The 21,966-nt window shown below is 43.1% G+C and overlaps 1 pseudogene; it reads left to right on the top strand.

The window, feature by feature from the left end:
• Positions 1 to 1,633: 1,633 nt before the first annotated feature.
• LOC148122741 (U2 spliceosomal RNA) lies at positions 1,634 to 1,807 on the top strand (annotated as a pseudogene).
• The last annotated feature ends 20,159 nt before the right edge of the window (positions 1,808 to 21,966 follow it).

Genomic DNA, 21,966 nt, shown 5'->3' with positions numbered 1-21,966 from the left:
TTAATGGGATCCCTAGTGGTCTATTGTTTAGGACCTGAGTTCACCTGCTGTGACCTGAGTTTGACCTCAGTCAGGGAACTGTGACAAGCATGGATGACCTAGACTGAGAGATGCTGCTTCTCCCTTATAGCTTCACTTCTTTAAAAAATTAATTTTATCAAGATAATCCCTCTAACTCCTACCCATGGTGCATGACCCATGGTTCACTACCCAGGATGCACCACCCAGGATGTACCACCTATACCATACCACCCAGGATGCACCACCCACAGCACTGCCCATGGTGAACCACCCAGACTGCACCACCCAGGGTGAACCACCCATGGCACACCACCCACGGCACACCACCCACGGCGCACCACCCACGGCGCACCGCCCACATTACATCAGGAGTCATCTCCTTGGCTTTCACTGCTTTATGCTGTCCCCTCCATGCTGACATATCTAGGTGTGGAGGAGGAGCCCCAAGGCCAGGGAAAGCAGAGCAATGGGAAAACTGCTTGACTACAGATTTGAGTATCCTTCTGTCGCGAGCCCTATTCCTGAGCGGGCATTCTGCCCTTACTTAGAGGTCTGCAAGTAAATACTCAGGATGACCACAGTGTTTGTTCTAGGAACAAGTTTATTATGCCAATAGTCAAATCTCCAATTGTTAGCAGGTATGGGCAAACATCAAAACTATAACAATCATTTAAATCCCTAATTATTCTTATATCAAATATAAGTCTTATATCAAATATAAGTAAACATCAAACCTATAACAATCCTAGCCAATCAATCACATCACACCTTCAATCACATCACACATTCAGCAAAGGTTCCTATGTGTCCTAGGCAAGGTCTTCTATCCTATCTTACTGAGGCATTGGTGTATACGATCTGATAACGGTCCGTGGCTCTCGACGTAGGCCTCTGGATCAGCAAGTCTTGATCCGCAGGCAAGAGCTAGTTCTCTGGCTCTTGGACGGTCTCAGCTGTGAAGTTGCTGGTTTGTTGGATTCTCTATGACTGCTCTGACAGCATGTTTAGCAAGTCATTTTGAGAATGCCTCCTGGTCGTAAGCCTCAAGTTTTTATACTATTTTGTGGCTATGGTACTTTTTTTCTTTTTAGATTAGCACACATGTCTGCTTATCATATAGTTACGTCACACTTGTTCACCAGATCAAACTCTTATCACCACTGCACACATTGCTTCATACTTTTTAGTTTCACTTTGTGTGTGACACCTAATATTGCGTCTAACATTTCTGGGCTTATTTTTATAAACTCATATCATTTCATTTAATATTGTCTCCTAAAACTCCTGGACTTATTTGTCCTTACAGACTCATAACATCTTCCTTATGAGATTTCAGCTTTAGGAAGACAGAATCATAGAATGAATTAAACCAGGCAGGAGTCACTTTAAAGGTTTCAGGGAGGCATTTTAAGTGTCTGCCCAGGTTGGGTGGGTATAGAAAATGCTTTTGTTCTATTCACCTATGCTGATGGTCTGAGGAAGCAGACAGAAATAAGCCTTAGTAAGGAAGGTTAAGCCTAAGGGCTGCTTAGAGCCATGAAAAGGGAATCAGAAGAGGTGACCTCTGTAGGGAGAGAACTATGTGGAAGCTGGCGAATGAAGAATCAGAAGAATCGCTTCTCAGCCTTTCGGCTAGGATTCAGTTTGCGTCTGTTCTTATCAATTGAGTATTGATCCAAGGCCAATATATTAAATGGGTTTTTGGATCAAGGAGATGGAACAGGAGCTTGCACATTCAATCCACATATTGACTTATTATAGAACTTCTAGGAACAGTAGGAAGAAGAAAAAAACTAAATGAAAGATACAAGGCTTTTGTTTTCTGTCTATAGATTTTTCTTTTACTTTTTTTTTTGAGACAGTATCTCACTATTATAGTCAAGGTTGATCACCAACTGTCCAGATCCTCCTGTCTCAGTCTCCCAGGAGTGGGGATTACGAGTTTGTGCTACAATGCTTAGTTTTTTTTTTCTGTATTTTGAGTATGCTACTGTAATGTGCTTATTGTATTTTACACACACCTGGTGCAAAATTGATGATTTTGAAATAAAAAGTGCTCATAAGGTATAGCCAGAATACTTTAAAATAAGACTTATTTTCTGTTTAAAAATACTTAGTTTTATTTTCTAGTGTGGAGCAGTGAAAAGGTAATCACTTCCTGTGTGTAGTACCCAAAAAGGCCAGAAGGAGGTATCAGAGCCTCTGGAACTGTGGTTACAGATCACTGTCACCTACCATGTGGGTGCTGGGAATGAACAAGTACTCTTAACCACTGTCCATCCCCAAGGCTCATTTAGCATTATTAGTTTAGCAAATGAGCAGCTGTGTCTCTCAATGAACAAAAGATGTTCACGTATCTAACAAGCTATGACAGGGAAATGACGTGCGGTGATGGCTGACTGACTTTTTTTTTAATGTCTCAAACATCCATGAGAAACTCAGATCACTGTTGGGAAGAACATAAAACACATCTTTAAATAGAGGCAATTACAGACTATAAGGATCCCACAATTGTGGTTGCTACAAGAGTCAAGGTAAACTTAGGGATTGGACAAATGAAAGGTTAAGACAGTTAAAAAGGATTTTTAAAAGAATTGATAAAATTGGCAAAACAGAAAAGAAATGAGGCCTTTCTAGAAGCTGAGCACCGGTTGTGTAGGGACACTGGTGTAACACTAGTACTTGGTCTCCAATGACTGACAGTGTTCTTTAGAGCATTTATGTGATTTAATAGGAATTTAAGAAGTTTTTCTTCACCTTTAAGTAGCCTAAAACACAGAAGCAGCGAACTTCACAGAAGCAGGACTGAGAGAGCGACCCAGGACAATTTTCCTCAAATTGTTCCACACAATAGAAACAGAAGGAACACTGCCAAACCCTTTTTATGAGGCTACAATTACCCTGATACCTACACTTGGTATTCCTACACAATGGAACTGAATCAAAGACCCAGATATTAATCCACACATATTTGAATACCTAATATTTGGCAAAGAAGCAAAAAATATCAAATGGAAAAAAGAAAGCATATTTAACAAGTGGTGCTGGCATAACAGGATATCAACATGTAGAAGAATGAAAATAGACACATATCTGCTACATCCACGGCTGTCACGCCAGTGTAGCAGAAATGCTGACTGGACGGACTGTTGCTGTAGGATTGGGGTCTGTGCTCCCCGGAATTAATTGCCCCAGGCTGTCCCTTGGCAATCAGCTGTGGTCATGATGCCACCTGAAGTTGCTACCTGCACTGACTCGACCTTGCTGTCTTTGGCACCGATATGTTTGTCTTTTTCTTGTCTTTCTGTGATCCTTGCATATTGCCAACAGATCAGACTATTCCAGGCATTTACAAATACAAACAAGACTGCTGAAGACATTTTGAGCTCTGCCCCACTATTCATTAAAGCCTTAAAAGAAGCAGCCAGTTCTGGGAATTGGCAGGGTCATTATTAGAATAATTCCTTGATGATGTGGAGCAAAAGGAGTTAATTTTACTAGGAAAAACCTTAGAAACTTTCTACAGGAAAACAGCATTAGGCATTTGCCTGGGAAATATGTGTAGTTGTAAACAGAAGGCCTATGAAACCTTTCTTGTGGGAAGAAAAAGACCTAACCTAAGCTGACAACATCTGAGCCTGAGAATTAAGAAGTGAGGAGAATTGAGGTCAGTGATATGGAGTGGGTTTCAGAGAGGTTCAAGACTATGTCTTTGAAATTTCCTAGCAGAAAATTTTCCCAGGGAGATAGTGGCCTTCTTCTTTCCCACCCAGAAGCACAAGGTCACTCAGCTCAAACCAGCCAGCCACCTGGTACAGGCTGATAAAGATAGCCTAGCTCAAGGGCAATAGCCTCTCTGAAGGCAAGAAAAAAGTTTATTTTACAAAATATGAGAGAACAGAAGTCCTTGTACCCAAGTCAAAGCATTTTCAAAGATTCCTTTTGTAAACTGTTTTATGCTGTTCTTTTTTTAATGATCTGATGATGTATGCCTTTGCCAAGTTCTTTGTTTGAAAAAATATAAAAGCCTTACACTAATTGAAGTAAAGTTGCAGCAGCATTTTCAATCACATTGAGGGTGTCTGTCTGTTCCACGCCGATTTCTGAATTCTCCTGAGCCTTCGCCCTGATTCTCCCACAGTCTGAGTGCCTCCACGAGAGTCGGTCCATGGCACATATCTATCACCATGCACAAAACTAAGTCCAAATGAATCAAAGACCTCAACATAAAGCCAGCAACACTGAACCTTATAGAAGAGAAAGTGGGAAGTACACTTGAACTCATTGGCACAGGAGACCACTTCCTAAGTATAGCCCCAGTAGCACAAACATTGAGAGAAACAATTAATAAATGGGACCTCCTGAAACTGAAAAGCTTCTGTAAAGCAAAGGACATGGTCAACAAGACAAAACGACAGCCTATAGAATGGGAAAAGATCTTCACCAACCCCTCATCAGACAGAGGTCTGATTTCCAAAACATACAATGAACTCAAGAAATTGATCATCAAAAGAAGAAATAATCCAATAAAAAATAGAATACAGACCTAAATAGAGAACTCTCAACATAGGACACTAAAATGTCTAAAAGACACTTAAGGAAATGCTCAACATCTTTAGTCATCAGAAAAATGCAAATCAAAGCAATTCTGAGATTCCATCTTACACCTGTAAGAATGGTCAAGATCAAAAACACTGATGACAACTTATGTTGGAGAGGTTGTGGGGCAAACATAACACTCCTGCATTACTGGTGGGAGTGCAAGCTGGTACAACCCCTTTGGATATCAGTGTGGTGATTTCTCAGAAAATTAGGAAATAACCTACCTCAAGACCCAGAAATACCACTTTTGGGTATATATTGAAAGGATGCTCAATTGTGCCCCAAGGACATGTGCTCAACTATGTTCATAGCTGCTTTGTTTATCATAGCCAGAACCTAGAAGCAAGCTAAATGCCCCTTGACCAAAGAATGGATAAGGAAAATGTAATACATTTACACAATGGAGTACTACACAGCAGAAAAAAATAACAACATCTTGAAAGTTGCAGACAAATGAATGGAGCTAGACAACATCATTTTTGAGTGAGGTAACCAAGACCCAGAAAGGCAATTATCATATGTACTCACACATAAGTCACTTTTAAACATAAGGAAAGAAAAACAGCCTACAAATCACAATCCCAGAGAACCTAGACAACAATGAGGACACTAAGAGAAACCTATATGGATCTAATGTACATGTAGAAAAAGACAAGATCTCCTGAGTAAATTGGGAGCATGGGGACCATGGGAGAGTGTTGAAGGGGATGAGGGAGGCAGGGAGCGGAGCAGAGAAAAATGTAGAGCTCAATTAAAATCAATAAAAAAGAAATACAAAAGTAGCCTAGAACACAGATTCTATCCTACCTGTGCTTGGTGTGTTTAAGCTTGAAAAAGGAAAGGAAGCAAAATAGAAAACCATTTGTTGTCTTCATTTTTATCTGAGTATTCTAAGCCTCTATTATATGTGACAAATTATAAAAATATAAAAGTGTCTTCTTGACCTAGAATGCCTCGAATACCTCAGAAAGCCAGAAGGACATAGAGTTTGGTATTAATATTAATATAGAAGATTCCCTGGGATCCTCTGTGTCTGGGAATATGCTCTTGGTGCCAAACATTTTAGTCAATTGTGATGGCCATCAGATGCTTGGTAGTCACACCCAGAACATCCAAAGCCAGGAAGGAAATGCAACCAGTCCCCTCTAATAGGGATCATTCTCTGATCACTCACAAAAAATTGGTGTGACTATAAATGTTCCTTGTTTGTTTTTTTGTTTTGTCTTGTTTTGTTTTTTTTTCGAGACACAGTCTCTCTGTGTAGCTTTGGAGCCTGTCCTGGAACTCACTCTCTAGACCGGGCTCTCCTCGAACTCACAGAGACCTGCCTGCCTCTGCCTCTGCCTCCCAAGTGCTGGGATTAAAAGTATGCACCACCACCCCCTGACTTTGTTTTTGTTTTTTAAGGGAGGGTTTCCCTGTGTAACGGCCCCTACTGTTCTGGGATTTGTTTTGCAGATCGGTCTAGCCTTGAACTCACAGAGATCCGTGTGCCTCTGCCTCGGCTGGCATTAAAGACTGGACTTGGGAGTGGAGCACAGGACGTTAAGCCTGACAGCTGCTTCTTCTGAACCACTTTGTTGCTCAGAGGTGGCTGCAGGGGGTTGCCAGTGATTATGATCGCCTGTCATTCCCCCTTCAACTTGAGGCCGAATGAGATCAAAGCACAAGGCAGGTCCATCTTGGCATCCCATGACAATGCCAACCTAGCCACGAAATGGCTAATCAGTGATACTCAGAAAGGAGAAAGCCAAAAGAAATGGATTAAAATGAAGTTCTTTATTTTAACCCTCCCCCAAAGGTGAATACAGCCCATAGGCTGTGACAATCATTCCCTAATAACCTACATGAAAGACCAGCAGAGTTGCAGGCTGGAGACTGCTCCAACCTTACAAAAGATCTATTTACAAGGAGAACTGTAAGAAGCTGTCTGTTCACCCATTCTCGATATGTGGTCCTGGTCCTCGGCTAGGCATCTGGGTCAGGTGTTTCCAGGTTCTTGGCCTCTTATTCAGGGAACCGAAATCAAGATTCACGCAGACTCTCTCTCACACACAAAGTAACAAGGAAATGTATTAAAAACAAAGGTATAGGACAGGCCAGTATATACTGCAAGCAAGCCATGGGCCACAAGGGTGAAGACACTCCAACTCAAGGGTCCTGGTTGCTGTGTGGAGCATCCTTCTATGGGAAATCAAGAGAAAGAGTTTGATTACTTAGGGGCATAAGGAGGGTGATTCTCTGCTTTTACTGTTTTGTCCCTTCCCATAATGCATCTGATTTTGATCATATGCGTGCCAAATTATGCATATGCATAAGGTAGTGAATAGGGATTCTCCCTAAAAGTTTACTTGAGACACAGTTCTGTAGGATTACACATGGACCCCAAACCAGTTCAGACCTTTCTCCTGTACAAGCAGAGCATGGTTGAATAAATTTGTCTACATCTGATGGTTGTTGAGGGGAAGAGAAACTTATCCGAATGTTCAGAAACAGGTACATACATATCCTGGTGCAGGTGAGACTGCATTCGATAATGTAGCAATTTTTGAATGCATTGCTGCAGAGAGGGTTGTTATGTATAGATAAAGAAGCTGGGCTTCCATGTGCATTATTAGAAGGGGATTGCATAAACCAAGGCAAGCAGAGTTACTCAACTATCCCCTATACTTGCCTGCTTCAGTTCTCTTTGCTTTTCATTCTTTTTTCATTTTGTTTTTCTTTCTTTTTTTATTTGGTTTTTCAAGACAGGGTTTCTCTTAGCTTTTAGAGCCCGTCCTGGAACTAGCTCTTGTAGACCGGGCTGGTCTCAAACTCACAGAGATCTGCCTGCCTCTACCTCCTGAGTGCTGGGATTAAAAGTGTGCGCCACCACTGCCCGACTTGTGTTTCATTCTTGAAACTTCCTTTTTCCCATGTAATTACTGATTACAGGGCTTTTCTTGCTTACCTGCCAGCAAAATAAAGAGCAAGCATGCATAGTTACACTTGATGTGCTTATGCTGACCTTTTGAGTACAGGAGAAATCTGGTTAAGTAGCGTTGCCCCAGAGGCCCTACAGCTACAGCCCATAAACAGGAGGTTTCCATACACTAAGTGTCTTGGATGTCCTGCTTCTTTAAAGGCAATGTTTATGTATTTGCTCTGGACTGCTTGTTCTTTGAGATGTTTGCCTGCCTTGCCTTCATCTTCTGTTTGCTCAGGATTTATCAAGAAATGCCACCAGCAAGTTCTACAAGCAGGAACTTTAACTGTTAATATAAAACCTCTCATTTTATTACTTGTCTAGCAGCAAGGATTGGTCTCCTGGGATCATTTATGTCCCCATTTTGCAGGCAGTTGGAGGATCATTTGATGCCCTGCATCTCCCAAAAGAGGAATGAAGACATGAAGACTAACTACCCGCTCATAGTTCCTGAATGTTCGCTGGGCACCACCACTCCTACTCGCTTGCCTCTGTCTTAGTTACTTTTCTGTTGCTGTGACCAGACACCGTGACTGAGACAGATTATAAGAGGAAGCATTTGATTGGGCTTAAGGTTTCAGAGGTTTAGAGTTCATGATGGTGGAGCAAAAAGCGTGGTGGCAGGAACAGCTGAGAGCTCATATATTGATTCACAAGCAAGAGAGAGCACTGGGGATAGTGGGGGCTATTCCTTATCTTTAGTCTCGGGTCTCCTGTTTAGGAACAGTTGTGAACTAGTTATAAACTAGTGTGATCCCATTTACCGTCAAGAGTATCTTCTCATCAGAGTCTGGGTGTGCAGACCTGACACTTTTTTGTGGTGTCCTAGTCGACTTTCTGGTTTTCGTGATGAACACCATAATCCAAAGCAACTCAGGGGAGCCAACGGCCCACTTCACTTCACACTTGTAGGAAGCAGCCCATTACTGAGGGAACATCAGGGCAAGAACCTGGAGCAAAAGCCAGAGGGACTCTTCTTACTTACTCCCTGCCTGACTCACTAATAATTAGCATTTTTATATAGACCAGGGTCACCTGCCTGAGAAACAGCTCTGTCTGCAATGGGCTGCCCATCCCACATTAATCAATAATCAAGACCATTCTCCCACCATGTACATGGGCATAGGTCAATGTGATCTGGGTAATCCCCCAGCTGAGGCTCCTCCTTCCCAGGTGGCTCTAGCTTGTGTCACACTGGCAGTAAAAACCGAGCAGCACACTCTCCCAGGCAGACATAAGGAAGACGGAGAAGAAAGTCACCTGACCTCGCCGTTACAGCTCACACACAACTGTGGAAGAGGGAGGACAGTTAGTGGTCACCTCTAGTGTCATCACTAGCATAGTTGTAATGACAAGTGCCTGGGACTAGAGTCCAGACCCCTGGCGCTGGCTTCATTGTTCTGTCTGTCCTTTCTGTCCCTATTTGTCCTCATCCCTGTTCACATATATTCTGTCATTATATCTGGTTCTAGCATCCTTGTCAGCCACGATTCTCCCCCCTCACCCCCATCCTTTCCAAGCCCACATGAAAATTCTGTAAGCAAATAGCTGGAAATGACTATTCATTTGTTATAATGTGGGGTCGGGGTCGGGGGAGGGGGAGGATTCTACAAAGACTGGAGAGATTCATGAACATTAGTGTTTACACATTTGGTGATGCTTCACGGAAGCTGGAAGGAGCTCTGGCGAGGCTCTCCCAGTTAGCAGGTGACACCCCATGTGGGTAAATCAAGCTTACCTCCTGCACCTAGGAAGCTTCCTCCTTGGCTCCCCTTCTGAAAGCTGGTCCACCATCCTTCCAAAATCTGAAGCAATGGGAGTTTCTGTCAACACTTCCCTCTCTTTAACAGCCATCTAATCCTGGAGGTGCTGCCAAGGTTTGCTTCCCTTCCTCTCCCCTCAATTGTCTATTTAGCTCTCAGTTTTCTTCACATGAGCCATCTTACCCAGAGAAGCTGTATTGTGGAATATTATTTTAACTATGCAAAGACATGGTATGTTTGTTTACGCTGCAGGATATTACTTGAACTGTCTAAAGGTGCGTTACATTTGTTTATGCATTTGTTTAATTATGTAAAGATGTGTTACATTTGTTTTTACCTTGCCTGCCTAAGGCACTGGATTGGCCTAATAAAAAGCTAAGCAGCCAATAGCTAGGCAGTAGAGGGATAGGTGGGGCTGGTGGGCAGAGAGAATAAGTAGGAGGAGAAATCTAGGCTCGAGAAGAATAAGAGAAGAAGAAGACTAGAGAGAATGAGGGAGAAAGAGAGGGTCACGTCTGGGGCCAGAAACCAGGCAGCCACCAGTCAGATATAAGAAACAGTGAAAGTAAGATACACAGAAGAAAGTAAGGTAAAAAAAATTCCCTGAGCAAAACATAGATAAAGAGAAACAGGTTAAGTTACAAGAGCTAGCAAGAAACGAGTCTAAGCTAAGGCCAAGCATTCATAACTAATAATAAGCATCCATGCCATGATTTGGGAACTGGTTGATGGCTCAAAAGAAAAAACTTGCTACAAAGCTGCTTTTATTTATTAGAGAGTTGGTTTGATTGACATGCCAATGATATTCACAAGTTACGCAAAGTTGATCGAAGACTATCTGAACCCAAAAAGTGGGTATATAATTCATATAATCCCCAATCAAACCCCAGGTTTATTCTTAGCTCTCTTTATTGCCTGTTCAGAATTGGTCAATTTCATTTGTAGTTCAGGCGGTAGAGTTGCTTTTAGAGCTGCATTGAGTAAGGCAAGTGATTGGCTTTCAGCAGTCTGGGTCTGGTTGGAGAGACAGACAGTAGTGTGGGATGCTCAAGGCTGTCTGGGAGTCTATGTCAGATGATACCATGACCTCTTTCGGCAAAAGGCAGAGACTGTGCATGAGAATGCAGTTGAAGAACGAATAAGAATTAGCCAGTCAGGTTGGCATCAAGATTGGGGTAGGGACTGGACATTTAAGGCAGAAAAAAACCATAGAAGTTACTGCTCAAACATCAGCGATACCCTGCAGATGCTGCATCGTGTAGTCGAGCAGGTTGGAGCAGAGTCTGTGAGTGAGAACACAGTTGAAGACAATGCTGACCCCATGAGAAACACAGCACCAGGAAGACCTCCCTGGGCCTAGCATTCTGCTTAGCAGCTCTTCTAGATCCTTCTCTTTACCAGCCACAAATGCCAAGGGTCTGATTTTCTTTTCTGATATGCAACAGCGATTAACTCACACATCACAGGAAAGAGCAAGTTGTGTTTGCTCGGACCAGGTTTTCCTAGGCAGGGAAAGCCAAAAGAACATGTGACATCAGAACAACGGGAAGTGAGAAAGTCCTCCACTCCACTGGACCTTAGGCCTGGGGCCTTGCTGCTTTGGTCGAAGAAAATTAAAAATGGAATTCTCCCCAGGGGCTCCTTCTTTAGGGAGTACAGCTTTAGACCAGCTCCTGACTCATGTCGGGTACACACATCCCTCTGTCCACATTCACTGTCCCCCCCTGACTCAGAGTGCCATTTCTCTTGGCCTCTCCTTATCCCCTGACATCATTTCTGGTCTGCAATTTTGAATTTTCTCTTTTGCTATTACCCGAGCCAGCCTTTCACCTTGCTGAGTGGCCTGCCAGGGTCACCTGAGCTGTCCTCTGACATCCAGGCCATTGTGTTGTTAGTGTTGTTAGTGTTTGGACTGCAAGGCTTCTCAGATTTAGAGAGAGCTGAAAAATTATTTTTTTCTCTCTAGAATCCTTTATTTTACCTGTGGATTTCTTTTTCTTTTCTTTTTATACAGATTATGAGATATTCCTTCAGGATCACAGGTGTTATACAATAGGGGAATGCAGTATTAATTACGTTCTTGTTTTACAGGGATGGTAGCAGAATTTTAGCTCCATAATGGCAAAGCTGGTTTTCATAGCTCAAGATGCATCACTTCATGGGGATAAACATACAGGGGCCTGTGGGCCATGTGTCCTGGCTTTTGAAATCTGGTATCTTTCAATAACACACTCCATTTTTTTTTTAAATACGATCTGTGATGCTGGGCATGGGACTTGGTGAATTGTATTTCTCAGATTCGTTTGTGGGTGGGAGACAGCAGAAAGACTGGACACTGACAGAAGAAGAAGAAAGAGACTTCCTAATGTTTCTTTATTCTTGTTCATCATCTCTTCAGAGTCACTCAGGTGGCTTCAAGCCCCTTGGCTGCCACCAGCAGTTGAGGGTCATGACCTTTGGCAGGCAGTCGATAGGCCATGCTGAAGCCCTTCACTGGATAGATGTTGGACTCTCTTGATAATCAAGGCCTTGGCTAGGGTCATGTCCCTCCACAGTAATCTGAGCACAGCTTTGAGACCTCCAAATTTCAACACTAGCTGAAATAGACTTTTACGTGTTCAGTCCTGGAAACCCCTGTCTCTTCCCACTTGGATGTCACTTCCTGGGAGTCCTGCTGGTGCCCCTCTTCCTTTTTATGCTGCAAATTATTCTCTGGGTTGCTGCAGTGGTCTCCTTTTGTTCCTTCAGTCCTTGAAGCTATGTATAACCAGTCCTGTAGGTGGAGTTTTCTTTTCCAGCCACCAGTCCCAAGTAACCACACAGAGGTTTATATTAATTGCAAATGCTTAGTTGATAGCCCAGGCTTATTACTAACTAGCTCTTGCAACTGAAATTCAGCCATTTCTAGTAATCTATGTATTGTGGCATGTCTCATGGCTTTAGCTGTCCTTCAGCATGTCTTGCTCCACCCTTCTTCACTGACTCTACCCTTCTTCCTCCCAGCATTCTCCAGCATTTGACTGTCCTACCTATGCTTCTTGCCCAGCTTCTGGCCTGTCTGTTCTTTATTAACCAATGAGAGCAATATATTCACAATGTACAGAAGGATCATTCCACAGCACAGTCACAAATACTTCTTTAAGAAACCTACAATCATCTACAATGTCACCTGACTGGGACATTATGGTCTTGAGTCTTTGAGGCAGGTCAAGTCATTGGCAGAGTTTAAAAAAGAAAGGACTTGCGGCAAATCTTACCTTATTTCATCATTTGGCACCTTGTGACTCTGCTGACAAACTCGTCTTTCAGTATACATAGGGATTTAGATATGAAGAGTCCTCTCCCCACCATCCTGCAAAGGCTTGTGTGTTGAAGGCCTGGTCCCCAACTGGCTGCATTCTTTATGAAGGTGATCAGACAGAAGCAAACTTATTTCATTCATGGGTTAATCCCCTGATCAGTTCCTGCTGAACTGGAATACTAAGAGATGAGCCTTGGCTAGGGTTAAGAAGCAGGTCATTGGGATGCACTTCTATCCTCTTCCACTCTCTCTCTGCTTCCTGTCCACCATTCCACTGTGGTACACTCTCTCACCATAGGCCCAGAAACAGGGAACCAAGTAACAGTGAACTCTAAACTCTAGGTAACAAGGGAAGATAGATTCTGACTTCATTGGGTAATCTGTCTTTTCTGTCTTCGTGACCTCATGCCTGTTGGCTAGAGGTTCTTGTTCTTAGACAATAGGAATGCCCCTTTCAGGTGTCCTCTGCACTTTTCTGAGATGAAACTGAGACTGTTGCCTGGTCACTTTGAATCTTCCAAGCATGTGACCAATTAAGCAAAGGACTACAAAATGTTTGGATAACTACTCCACAATGAGGGCATGAAGTTGTAAGTAAGGAGTTCATAAGCTCCCTTTTAAAGGGTCAGGTTGGATTTTCTGTGTTTTAGGCAAGATGGTCTCTGTCATAACTGTTCATGTCAGCTGTTCTCTCAACACCGTGAAAGCAGCCACAGACAATACATAAGTAGATAAATGTGGTGGTGTTCCAAGGATGTATTAGGTGTGAAACTGGGCACTGACTCACAGTATCTTGGCTTTAGCTCTTGGTTTATAGACAAGTAACCAGAAATTACAGAGCATAGAAATAGTCATGAAATGCATGGACATTCAATCATACAAATAGAGATATGAGAGACCCTACCAAAAAATGTTTCTTACAAAAGGATAAATGAAATTTTATACATTTGTATGGAAATGTCACCATGAAACTCTTCAGTTTATATAATTAATTTATGTGAATTAAAATGTTCTAAAAGTATTGTGATATGTTAAAAGATATATCTAAGATATCTAAGAAGCTTACTAAGAAATTCAATATGACCTGGTGGTGGTAGGACATGCCTTTAATCTCAGCACTAGGGAGGCAGAGGCAGGTGGATCTCTTTAAGTTTGAGGCCAACCTGGCTTACAAAGTGAGTTCCAGGACAGCTAGGGCTACACAGAGAAACCCTGTCTCAAAGATAAACAAACAAACAGACAAAACAAAAAATGAAAAGCAGAGCAACAGCAACAACAACAAAGAAATTCAATATGTAGTGTGGGGAGCACAAGAGGACCCGCGTGTGTGAAGTCTTGAGTGAAGCTGCAGTGTTTGGTACAGTCACGTCAGGGACTCCACAGTCTCAGGGCCATGGGCAAAGGGCATCGCCTCTTCCCCCAGTCTGAGGAGAGCATCAGAGGGATGGCAAAGGCATCCTCTATGTGTGGATACTGATAGAGTGTACAGAAAATATTCACCATGGTTTTCTCCCCACTGGACACCTATGGACTGATGACTTCTTCTTTACATAGATCACTTTTACTGGGTTTACTCAAACCTGCTTCTTACTCAGCTGTATGCAATAAACCCCGTCTCCTTGTTCCACTGTATGAAATAACCTCCCTCTTGTTAACTGGATGGAACAGCCCCGCCTCCCTGTTCAGTGATAGCCTTGTCCCTCTGATCAACTGTATATAATAAACACCGAGCTTCCAGGTGCTTCAAGTTCTCCATCAGAGATCCCAGTCTGCCCAATCCCAGCTCTCCTTTCTATGTGTCTGTCTGAGTTTGTCTTCTCTTCATTCCCTCACCATCTCAGTCAGGTCTTTCCCAGAGCCATGCTGGATGCTGCAGTGTAGAGGTTCACTTAAAAAGCTAGATTATGAAGGAAGATTGAACACAGGCTGGGAATTTCTCATGGTATTTGAGAGTAAAGCATCTGTTGGGCATGGTAATAGTACTGTTTGAAAACCAAAGTCAACAGCCTTATACCTGGTAGAGGTACTTAGAAGGAAATATTCTTTTTTATTTTATTGATATTTATTGAGCTCTTCATTTTTCTCTGCTCCCCCCTCTGCCTCTCCCCTCCCCACTTCAATCCTCCCCCAAGGTCCCCATGCTCCCAATTTACTCAGCAGATCTTGTCCTTTTCTACTTTCTACTTCCCATGTAGATTAGATCTATGTAAGTCTCTCTTGCTAGTCTTACACTAGTCTAGAACTTGCTAAATTCTCTGGGATTGTGATTTGTAGGCTGGTTTTCTTTGCTTTAGGTTTAAAAACCACCTATGAGTGAGTACATGTGGTAATTGTCTTTCTGTGTCTGGGTTACCTCACTCAAAATAATGTTTTCTAGCTCCATCCATTTTCCTGCAAAATTCAAGCTGTCGTTATTTTTTTCTGCTGTGTAGTACTCCATTGTGTAAATGTACCACATTTTCCTTATCCATTCTTCGGTCCAGGGGCATTTAGGTTGTTTCCAGGTTCTGGCTATGACAAAAAAAAAGCTGCTATGAACATAGTTGAGCACATGACCTTGTGGTTTAATATGGCCTAATAAGAGAACTGTGTGTGTGTGTGTGTGTGTGTGTGTGTGTGTGTGTGTGTGTGTGTGATGGAAGGGTGGGATGAATGAAAGACAAGAGCTGGCATTGACATTCACTGAAACAGATTCTTAGGCACTGAGGTTTTGTTTTACTGTTTTCTCTGCTTAAAAAATTTTCAAAAGGAGGGGTGAAAAATGGCAAAGCCAACTTTAGTTCAATGACAAATTTGGAGATGTTCCCGAACCGATATTGCTACTACTTTGCTCGTTTATCATTTAAATATTCACCAGATGGAAACACTTTAGACACCCAATTCTAAAACTATACCACTTCATCACTTCTGCCCAAGTTCAGTTTCTGATGAACCGAGCTAAGTCTTTGGGTAGGTGATTGCAGCACGCTGTGTTTTCGGCCCAGTTCTGTTCTCTAGAGGTGTGTGTGCTGGGCATAAGTCTGTGTGCGAGAGGATGCCCACGTCCACCTTCTTCCCCGATTCTTTCCAGCAGAAGATGTAAGGACTGAAACGTCCATTTCCTTCCTTTATCTTTTTGAACATTAGTCACATTTGGCACACATGCTGCACCTTAAATGGTTTCGTGACCAGTCATGCCTAACATCATTCTTGAGGACCTTCTCCCTGCTCTGAGTTCAAATCATGCCAAACATTAGTACAAAACCAGAATTTTTGTGCAAAGCCAGAGAAGATAATGAGAAATAGATACTACACTGAGTTTAACATCCCTGAATGTCCTTCAGAAGAACTGTCTGCTTCAATAGGTGGGTGAGTCCTGTTGAGGCTTCCCTACCATAAGTCTTCACCCTTCCCTGAGACAGGCGAACATAGGGAATAGCTTAGCCATCTGGGATTCTCTTTGAAATGGGGTATGCACACACCTCCCTTATAATAACACACTTGGCAGCCTTTGTGTATGTGCACAGTACACTCTCCACCTTTACCTAACAATGCACCTAGCAACCGTTTAGCAGTGTAGGAAACCCACCTCCCTCTATCAAACCGCATACATACCCTTTCTTAACTATGGAATACTATCCTAGTTAAGGCTTCCGTTGCTGTGAAGAGACACCATAATCATGGCATCTCTTATAAAAGAAAACATTTAACTGAGGCTTGCTTACAGTTTCAGAGGTTTAGTTCATCATCACCACGTTGGGAAACACAGTGGCATGCTGGCAGGCATGGCGCTGGAGAAGGAACTGAGAGTCTTACATTTTTGAGAGGTCTGCATGCCTACCCCTAGAGTGACACACTTTCTCCAATGAGGCCACACCTCTTCCAACAAAGCCACACCCACTAATAGTGCCACTCCCTTTTCTTTTGAGCCACCACAAACAAGTTTCTCTTTCCTTTAATGACCAGGCCTGAACTGATTTTAGGTGCTTGCACAATAAGGGCAATTATGCCCTCAAAGTGAACTTTGAGGAACAATCTCCTTCTTGGCATATTACACCCTATCTATAATTGGGCATGCACATGATTAAAAGTCAGATGCCCTTTGGGGCATGCGCCATGGAGAAATAGTTCTATAATTTAATTGATCAATCAAAATGAGGACTCCAGTTGCTATTCTGCTTAGCAAGCAAACTTCTCCTTCTCTTGAAGGAGATACAAATTATGTCCTTGAAGCCAAGTGGTGGTGGCCTTTAATCCCAGCACTCAGGAGGCAGAGGCAGGCAGATCTCTGAGTTCGAGGCCAGCCTGATCTACAAGAGCTAGTTCCAGGACAGGCTCCAAAGCTACAGAGAAACCTTGCTCAAAAAACCAAAAGAAAAAAAAATTACGAATTATGTCCTTGAAGCCTTCCCTCCTGTGGCTTGCTGTTGGTCCTGACAGTGTGTTCCTTTCCAGCCTGTGCTCTTTCTTTGCATTGAACGAAGTGTCCCTGCTTCATTGCAAATCTGTGTGAGACCTTCTTTCATTCTTGAGTAAAAACCCAGAAGCACCTGGTCCAGACTCTGACCCTGGTAACAGCAGCACTCGGAGTTTTGGTCTGACTGAAGTCCCCGCTGCTCATCAGGTTTTGAGGCCCAGAGCCACCTCTCTCCCTTTCTTCTCAGGGCCTGCCTCAGCACAGCTGGGCACACAGAGGCCTTGCATGTCCCCTAGGAAAAGAGCGCGCCCTGTTATTTGTACGCACAGAAGAGAGGAGATTTTTGTCTTTAATCCTGCTCGCTCAGGCGTCCCCTATTCTAGGTCACTCCTAAAGCTGAAAGCTCATCGGCTTTTCCAGAGCTTATGAAAATGCTTAAGGCCTGGAGAGCCAAAGAAAAAGATTGGCTTCACACAAACAAAACCGCAAGGCTGAACAACACCAATGTTAAATTAAATGTTTCCGAAAGAAAAGTCAACTGAAATAGTACATATATTACACGTAACATGAAAACGTGGGTAGATTCATTCTGTTTAATACAGTGTAAGGTGGGGCCTTCAAATGTAAGAGTCCGGGCCCTAAGTGGGTTAGAATGTGGCCTTAAGATTTGCAGAAGTGTTTAGATCCTAGAGTGGGCTTAGGTCACACTGATGGTCCATCAGACTAGGTCTTGACAGCAACCTCAAAAGGAAGATATATTTGGTCCTGAGTATTTGTCATTGTCTTTCCTGGTCAGTTTCTTTCTTTTTTTCTACTCAAGGAAGTAAGTTGCATTCAGAAGGAGAACGGGGTTCCAGAGGCCTGAGGTAATGTAGTTTTAAGGTTAGCACCACCTTGTCCATGAAGGCATCTCAGAGCAAAAGTCTCCTCACTCTCTCCAGAGTCAAGACAGAAAGAAAATCTCACCTTCCTATCCTAGCACGATCCTCTCACCTCCCCACATCACACTAAAAGGCAGTCCAATGAGCTTTAGATTTCAAATCAAACTCCTTGTCTTTGCTAAGATGGCATTCACATTCTATAGGCCCAGGACTCTACCCAGACCTGAAGAGCCTTGAATTCAGGACCTGAAGCCCAAAGTGCTGTACCCTGTCTCCCTTTGCATCCCAGCAGGTGACGAGCTAGCTGTGCTGTGTAAGAAGAGGAAAGCAGTGACCCCAAAGTGTTCGGAGTCTTAGGACGCCTTCTTTCATGAATGGTAACGCTCTCTGCAGGTCCTTGGTTGATGGCACATAACCTTTATTGTACAGACCTCTCTCTTGGTCCTTACTCTGCAAGTCACATGTTTGTTTCAGTGCACCAGTTCAGGCTGCCCTCAAAATAAGCTTGTTTGGGGTCCACATTCTCCATTTCCTTGAGACTTTAGAATCCCCCAAGGGTAGAAGCCATATTCTACTGCTTATTTGACTGTGTGTTAAGTCCTTCACCCTTTCTGAGTGTAAGTGTCTATTATAAATGGTGGTTGTAACTGTCCGGACAGCCACTGCAGGTTAGTTGATAAACACACGGGAGTCAGTGGCTGCTAGTAGTTATGTATGATACTGGATTCTCCTCATCCATGTCCATCCTCTAGTATTGTCTTCCCTGCGGTTACCGTGAGATGCGAAAGTGCCATTTATTTAAAAAGCCAAACTGATTTCACCCAAAGATCTCGCCAATGGCAAAGATAAAAGTCATTTCCATACATGTACCCAGTGGTAAGTAGGCAGGGGTAAGCTACAGGTACTGTAATTGCTAGAGGGCATGGGCTGTGAGGTGATGTGGGCTAATTACAACACAGAAGGCGAGGCCTGAGCCAAGACCTCTGCGAGTCTGGGTGTCAGTCTGGGACCTCTGAGGGAGAAGGCAGGAACCAGAAAACTCTGTGGGTCTGGGCATGAGTCTGGGACCTCTGAGGGAGTAGGCCTGAGCTAGGTCCTCTGCGAGTCCAGGCACAACTAAGTCTGGGACTCCGAGGGAGAAGATCAGAGCCAGAGACCTTTGCAGGACCAACCCCAAGCCAGGAACTTCTGCAGAAGCAGATCCAGACCAGGGACAGTTACAGAAACATGTCTGAGCTGGCAGCCTAGACCAGAGCAGGCCTTAGACAGCAAGCTCCACGGGAGCAGAGCAAACCCTGGGAGCACTGAGTGACCCCCAGGAACACAGAGTGACCAATATGGTAACTAGAACCATGGCACTGAATGTACCACAAGGAACAACCATCTGAGCCTTGGATCCCCTGGCTCCTAGAAGATTAATCTCCAGAGTCACAGACAAATCCAACCACACCAATTAGAGGAAAAAATGAGTAGACAAGGTAAGAACACACGCAACACCACAAAGAGCAACACAACACCAGTAAAATCTAGAGATCCTACAACAGCAAGACTTGAGTAACCAAATATAGATGAAGCAGAAGAAATATAGATGAAGCAGAAGAAAATGACCTGAAAAATAACTTCAGGAGAATATTTGAGACTCTTAAAGAGGAAATGAGAAATTCTCTCAAAGAAATGGAGGAAAAGACAACAAAAAATTGAAAGAATCAGTAAATACCTTAAAGAAAAAAAAGAAAAAGCAATCAAACTTCTGAAAGAAACTATTCAAGACTTGAAAACAGAAATAAAGACATAAATAAAACATAAGCCTAGGGAATTATATAAACAGAAATCATGAGAAAATGATCAGGAACCACAAATGCAAACATAAGCAGCAGAATACAAGAGATGGTAGCAAGAATCTCAAGCACTGAAGATACAATAAAGAAAATAGACTCATCAGTCAAAGGAAACATTAAATCTAACAAAAGCTTAATGCAAAGTATCCAGAAAATATGGGACACCATGAAAAGACCAAACCTAAGAATAATAGGTATAAAAGAAGAAGAAGAAGCTCAACTCAAAAGCGCATAAATATATTTAACAAAATTATAGAAGAAAACTTTCCCAATCTAAAGAAAGATATGCCTATGAAGATACAGGAAGTTGCACAGACAATAAGAGAATCAATGAATAAATGGAACCTCCTGAAACTGAGAAGCTTCTGTAAAGCAAAGGACACTGTCAGTAAGACAAAAAGGCTACCTTCCAACTGGGAGAAGATCTTCACCATCCCCTCATCAGACAAAGGTCTGATCTCCAAAATATACAAAGAACTCAAGAAACTAGACACTAAAACTCTAAACCCAATTAAAAAATGGGGCACTGAACTGAACAGAGAATTCTCAACAGAAGAACTTCGAATGGCCAAAAGACACTTAAGGTCATGCTTAACCTTCTTAGGGAGCAGGGAAATGCAAATCAAAACAACTTTGAGATACCATCTTACACCTGTCAGAATAGCTAAACTCAAAAACACCAACGATAGCCTATGCTGGAGAGGATGTGGAGTGAGGGGAACACTCATCCATTGTTGGTGGGAATGCAAACTTGTGCAGCCACTGTGGAAATCAGTGTGGCGGTTTCTCAGGAAACTGGGAGTCAATCTCCCTCAGGACCCAGCAATTCCACTCTTGGGAATATACCCAAGAGATGCCCTAACATACTACAAAAGCATTTGTTCAACTATGTTTATAGCAGCACTATTTGTAATAGCCAGAACCTGGAAACAACCTAGGTGCCCCTCAATAGAAGAATGGTTAAAAAAGGTGTGGAACATATACACATTAAAGTTTTACTCAGCGGTAAAAAACAATGACATCTTGAATTTTGCATGCAAATGGATGGAAATAGAAAACGCTTTACTGAGTAAGGTAACCCAGACCCAAAAAGAGGAATATGGTATGTACTCACTCATAAGTGGATTCTAGCCATAATTAAAGGTCTTTGAGCCTATAATTCGTGATCCTAGAGAATCTAAATAAGAAGGTGAACCTGAAGAAAATCATATAGTTATCCTCCTGGATATTGGAAGTAGACAAGATTGCCAGACAAACTTGGGTGCACGGGGAGTGGGGGGTGGAAGTAAGGGGAGATGGTTAGAGAGAAGGGAGAAGGGGAGGATGGGGGATAGCTTGGGGGAATGGGATGGGGGGAGGGAGAAAGGTTGGATATGGGAGCAGGGAAGTATATATCTCAACCAAGGGAGCCATTTTAGGGTTTGCAAGAGACTTGATTCTAGAGGGGTTCACAAGTCCAAGGAGAGGTCCCCAGATTGTTCCCTGGGCAGCAGAGGAGAGGGTGCCTGAACTGGCCTTGGCCCATAACCATACTGATGAATATTTTGCATATCACCATAGAACCTTCATCTGGCGAAGAATGAAGATAGAGACAGAGACCCACATTGGAACACTGGACTTAACTCCCTAGGTCCAAATGAGAAGCAGAAGGAGGGAGAATGTGAGAAAGGAAGTCAGGATCAGAGGGAACCTTCATCCGACGATGAATGGAGATTGAGACAGAGATCCACACACTGGAGCACTGGACTGAGTCCCCAAGGTCCAAATGAGGAGCAGAAGGAGGGAGAACATGAACAAGGAAGTCAGGACCGCGAGGGGTGCGTTCACCCACTGATAGAAGGGGACTCATCTAATGAGAGCTCACCAAGGCCAGCTGGATTGGGACTGAATGAGCATGTGATCAAACTGGATTCTCTGAATGTGGCTGACATGGGGGCTGTCTGAGAAGCCATTGATAATGGCACTGGGACTTGTTTTGTCTGCATGTACTGGCTTTTTGGGATCCTAGTCTGTTTGGATGCTCACCTTTTTAGATCTGGAGGGAGGGGGGAGGAACTTGAACTTCCCACAGGGCAGGAAACCCTGACTGCTCTTAGGACTGGAGAGGGAGGGGGAGAGGGAGTGGGAGGAGTGGGAGGGTATTGGGAAGAGTGGGGGAAGTGGAAATTTGTATAAATTAATAAAAAAAATAAATAAAGA

This window comes from Myodes glareolus, chromosome 3 (assembly GCF_982192425.1).
Source record: "Myodes glareolus chromosome 3, mMyoGla1.1, whole genome shotgun sequence".
Lineage (NCBI taxonomy): Eukaryota > Metazoa > Chordata > Mammalia > Rodentia > Cricetidae > Myodes > Myodes glareolus.
Note: the sequence above shows the minus strand (reverse complement) of the source record. Positions and strands in the feature narration are given on the sequence as shown.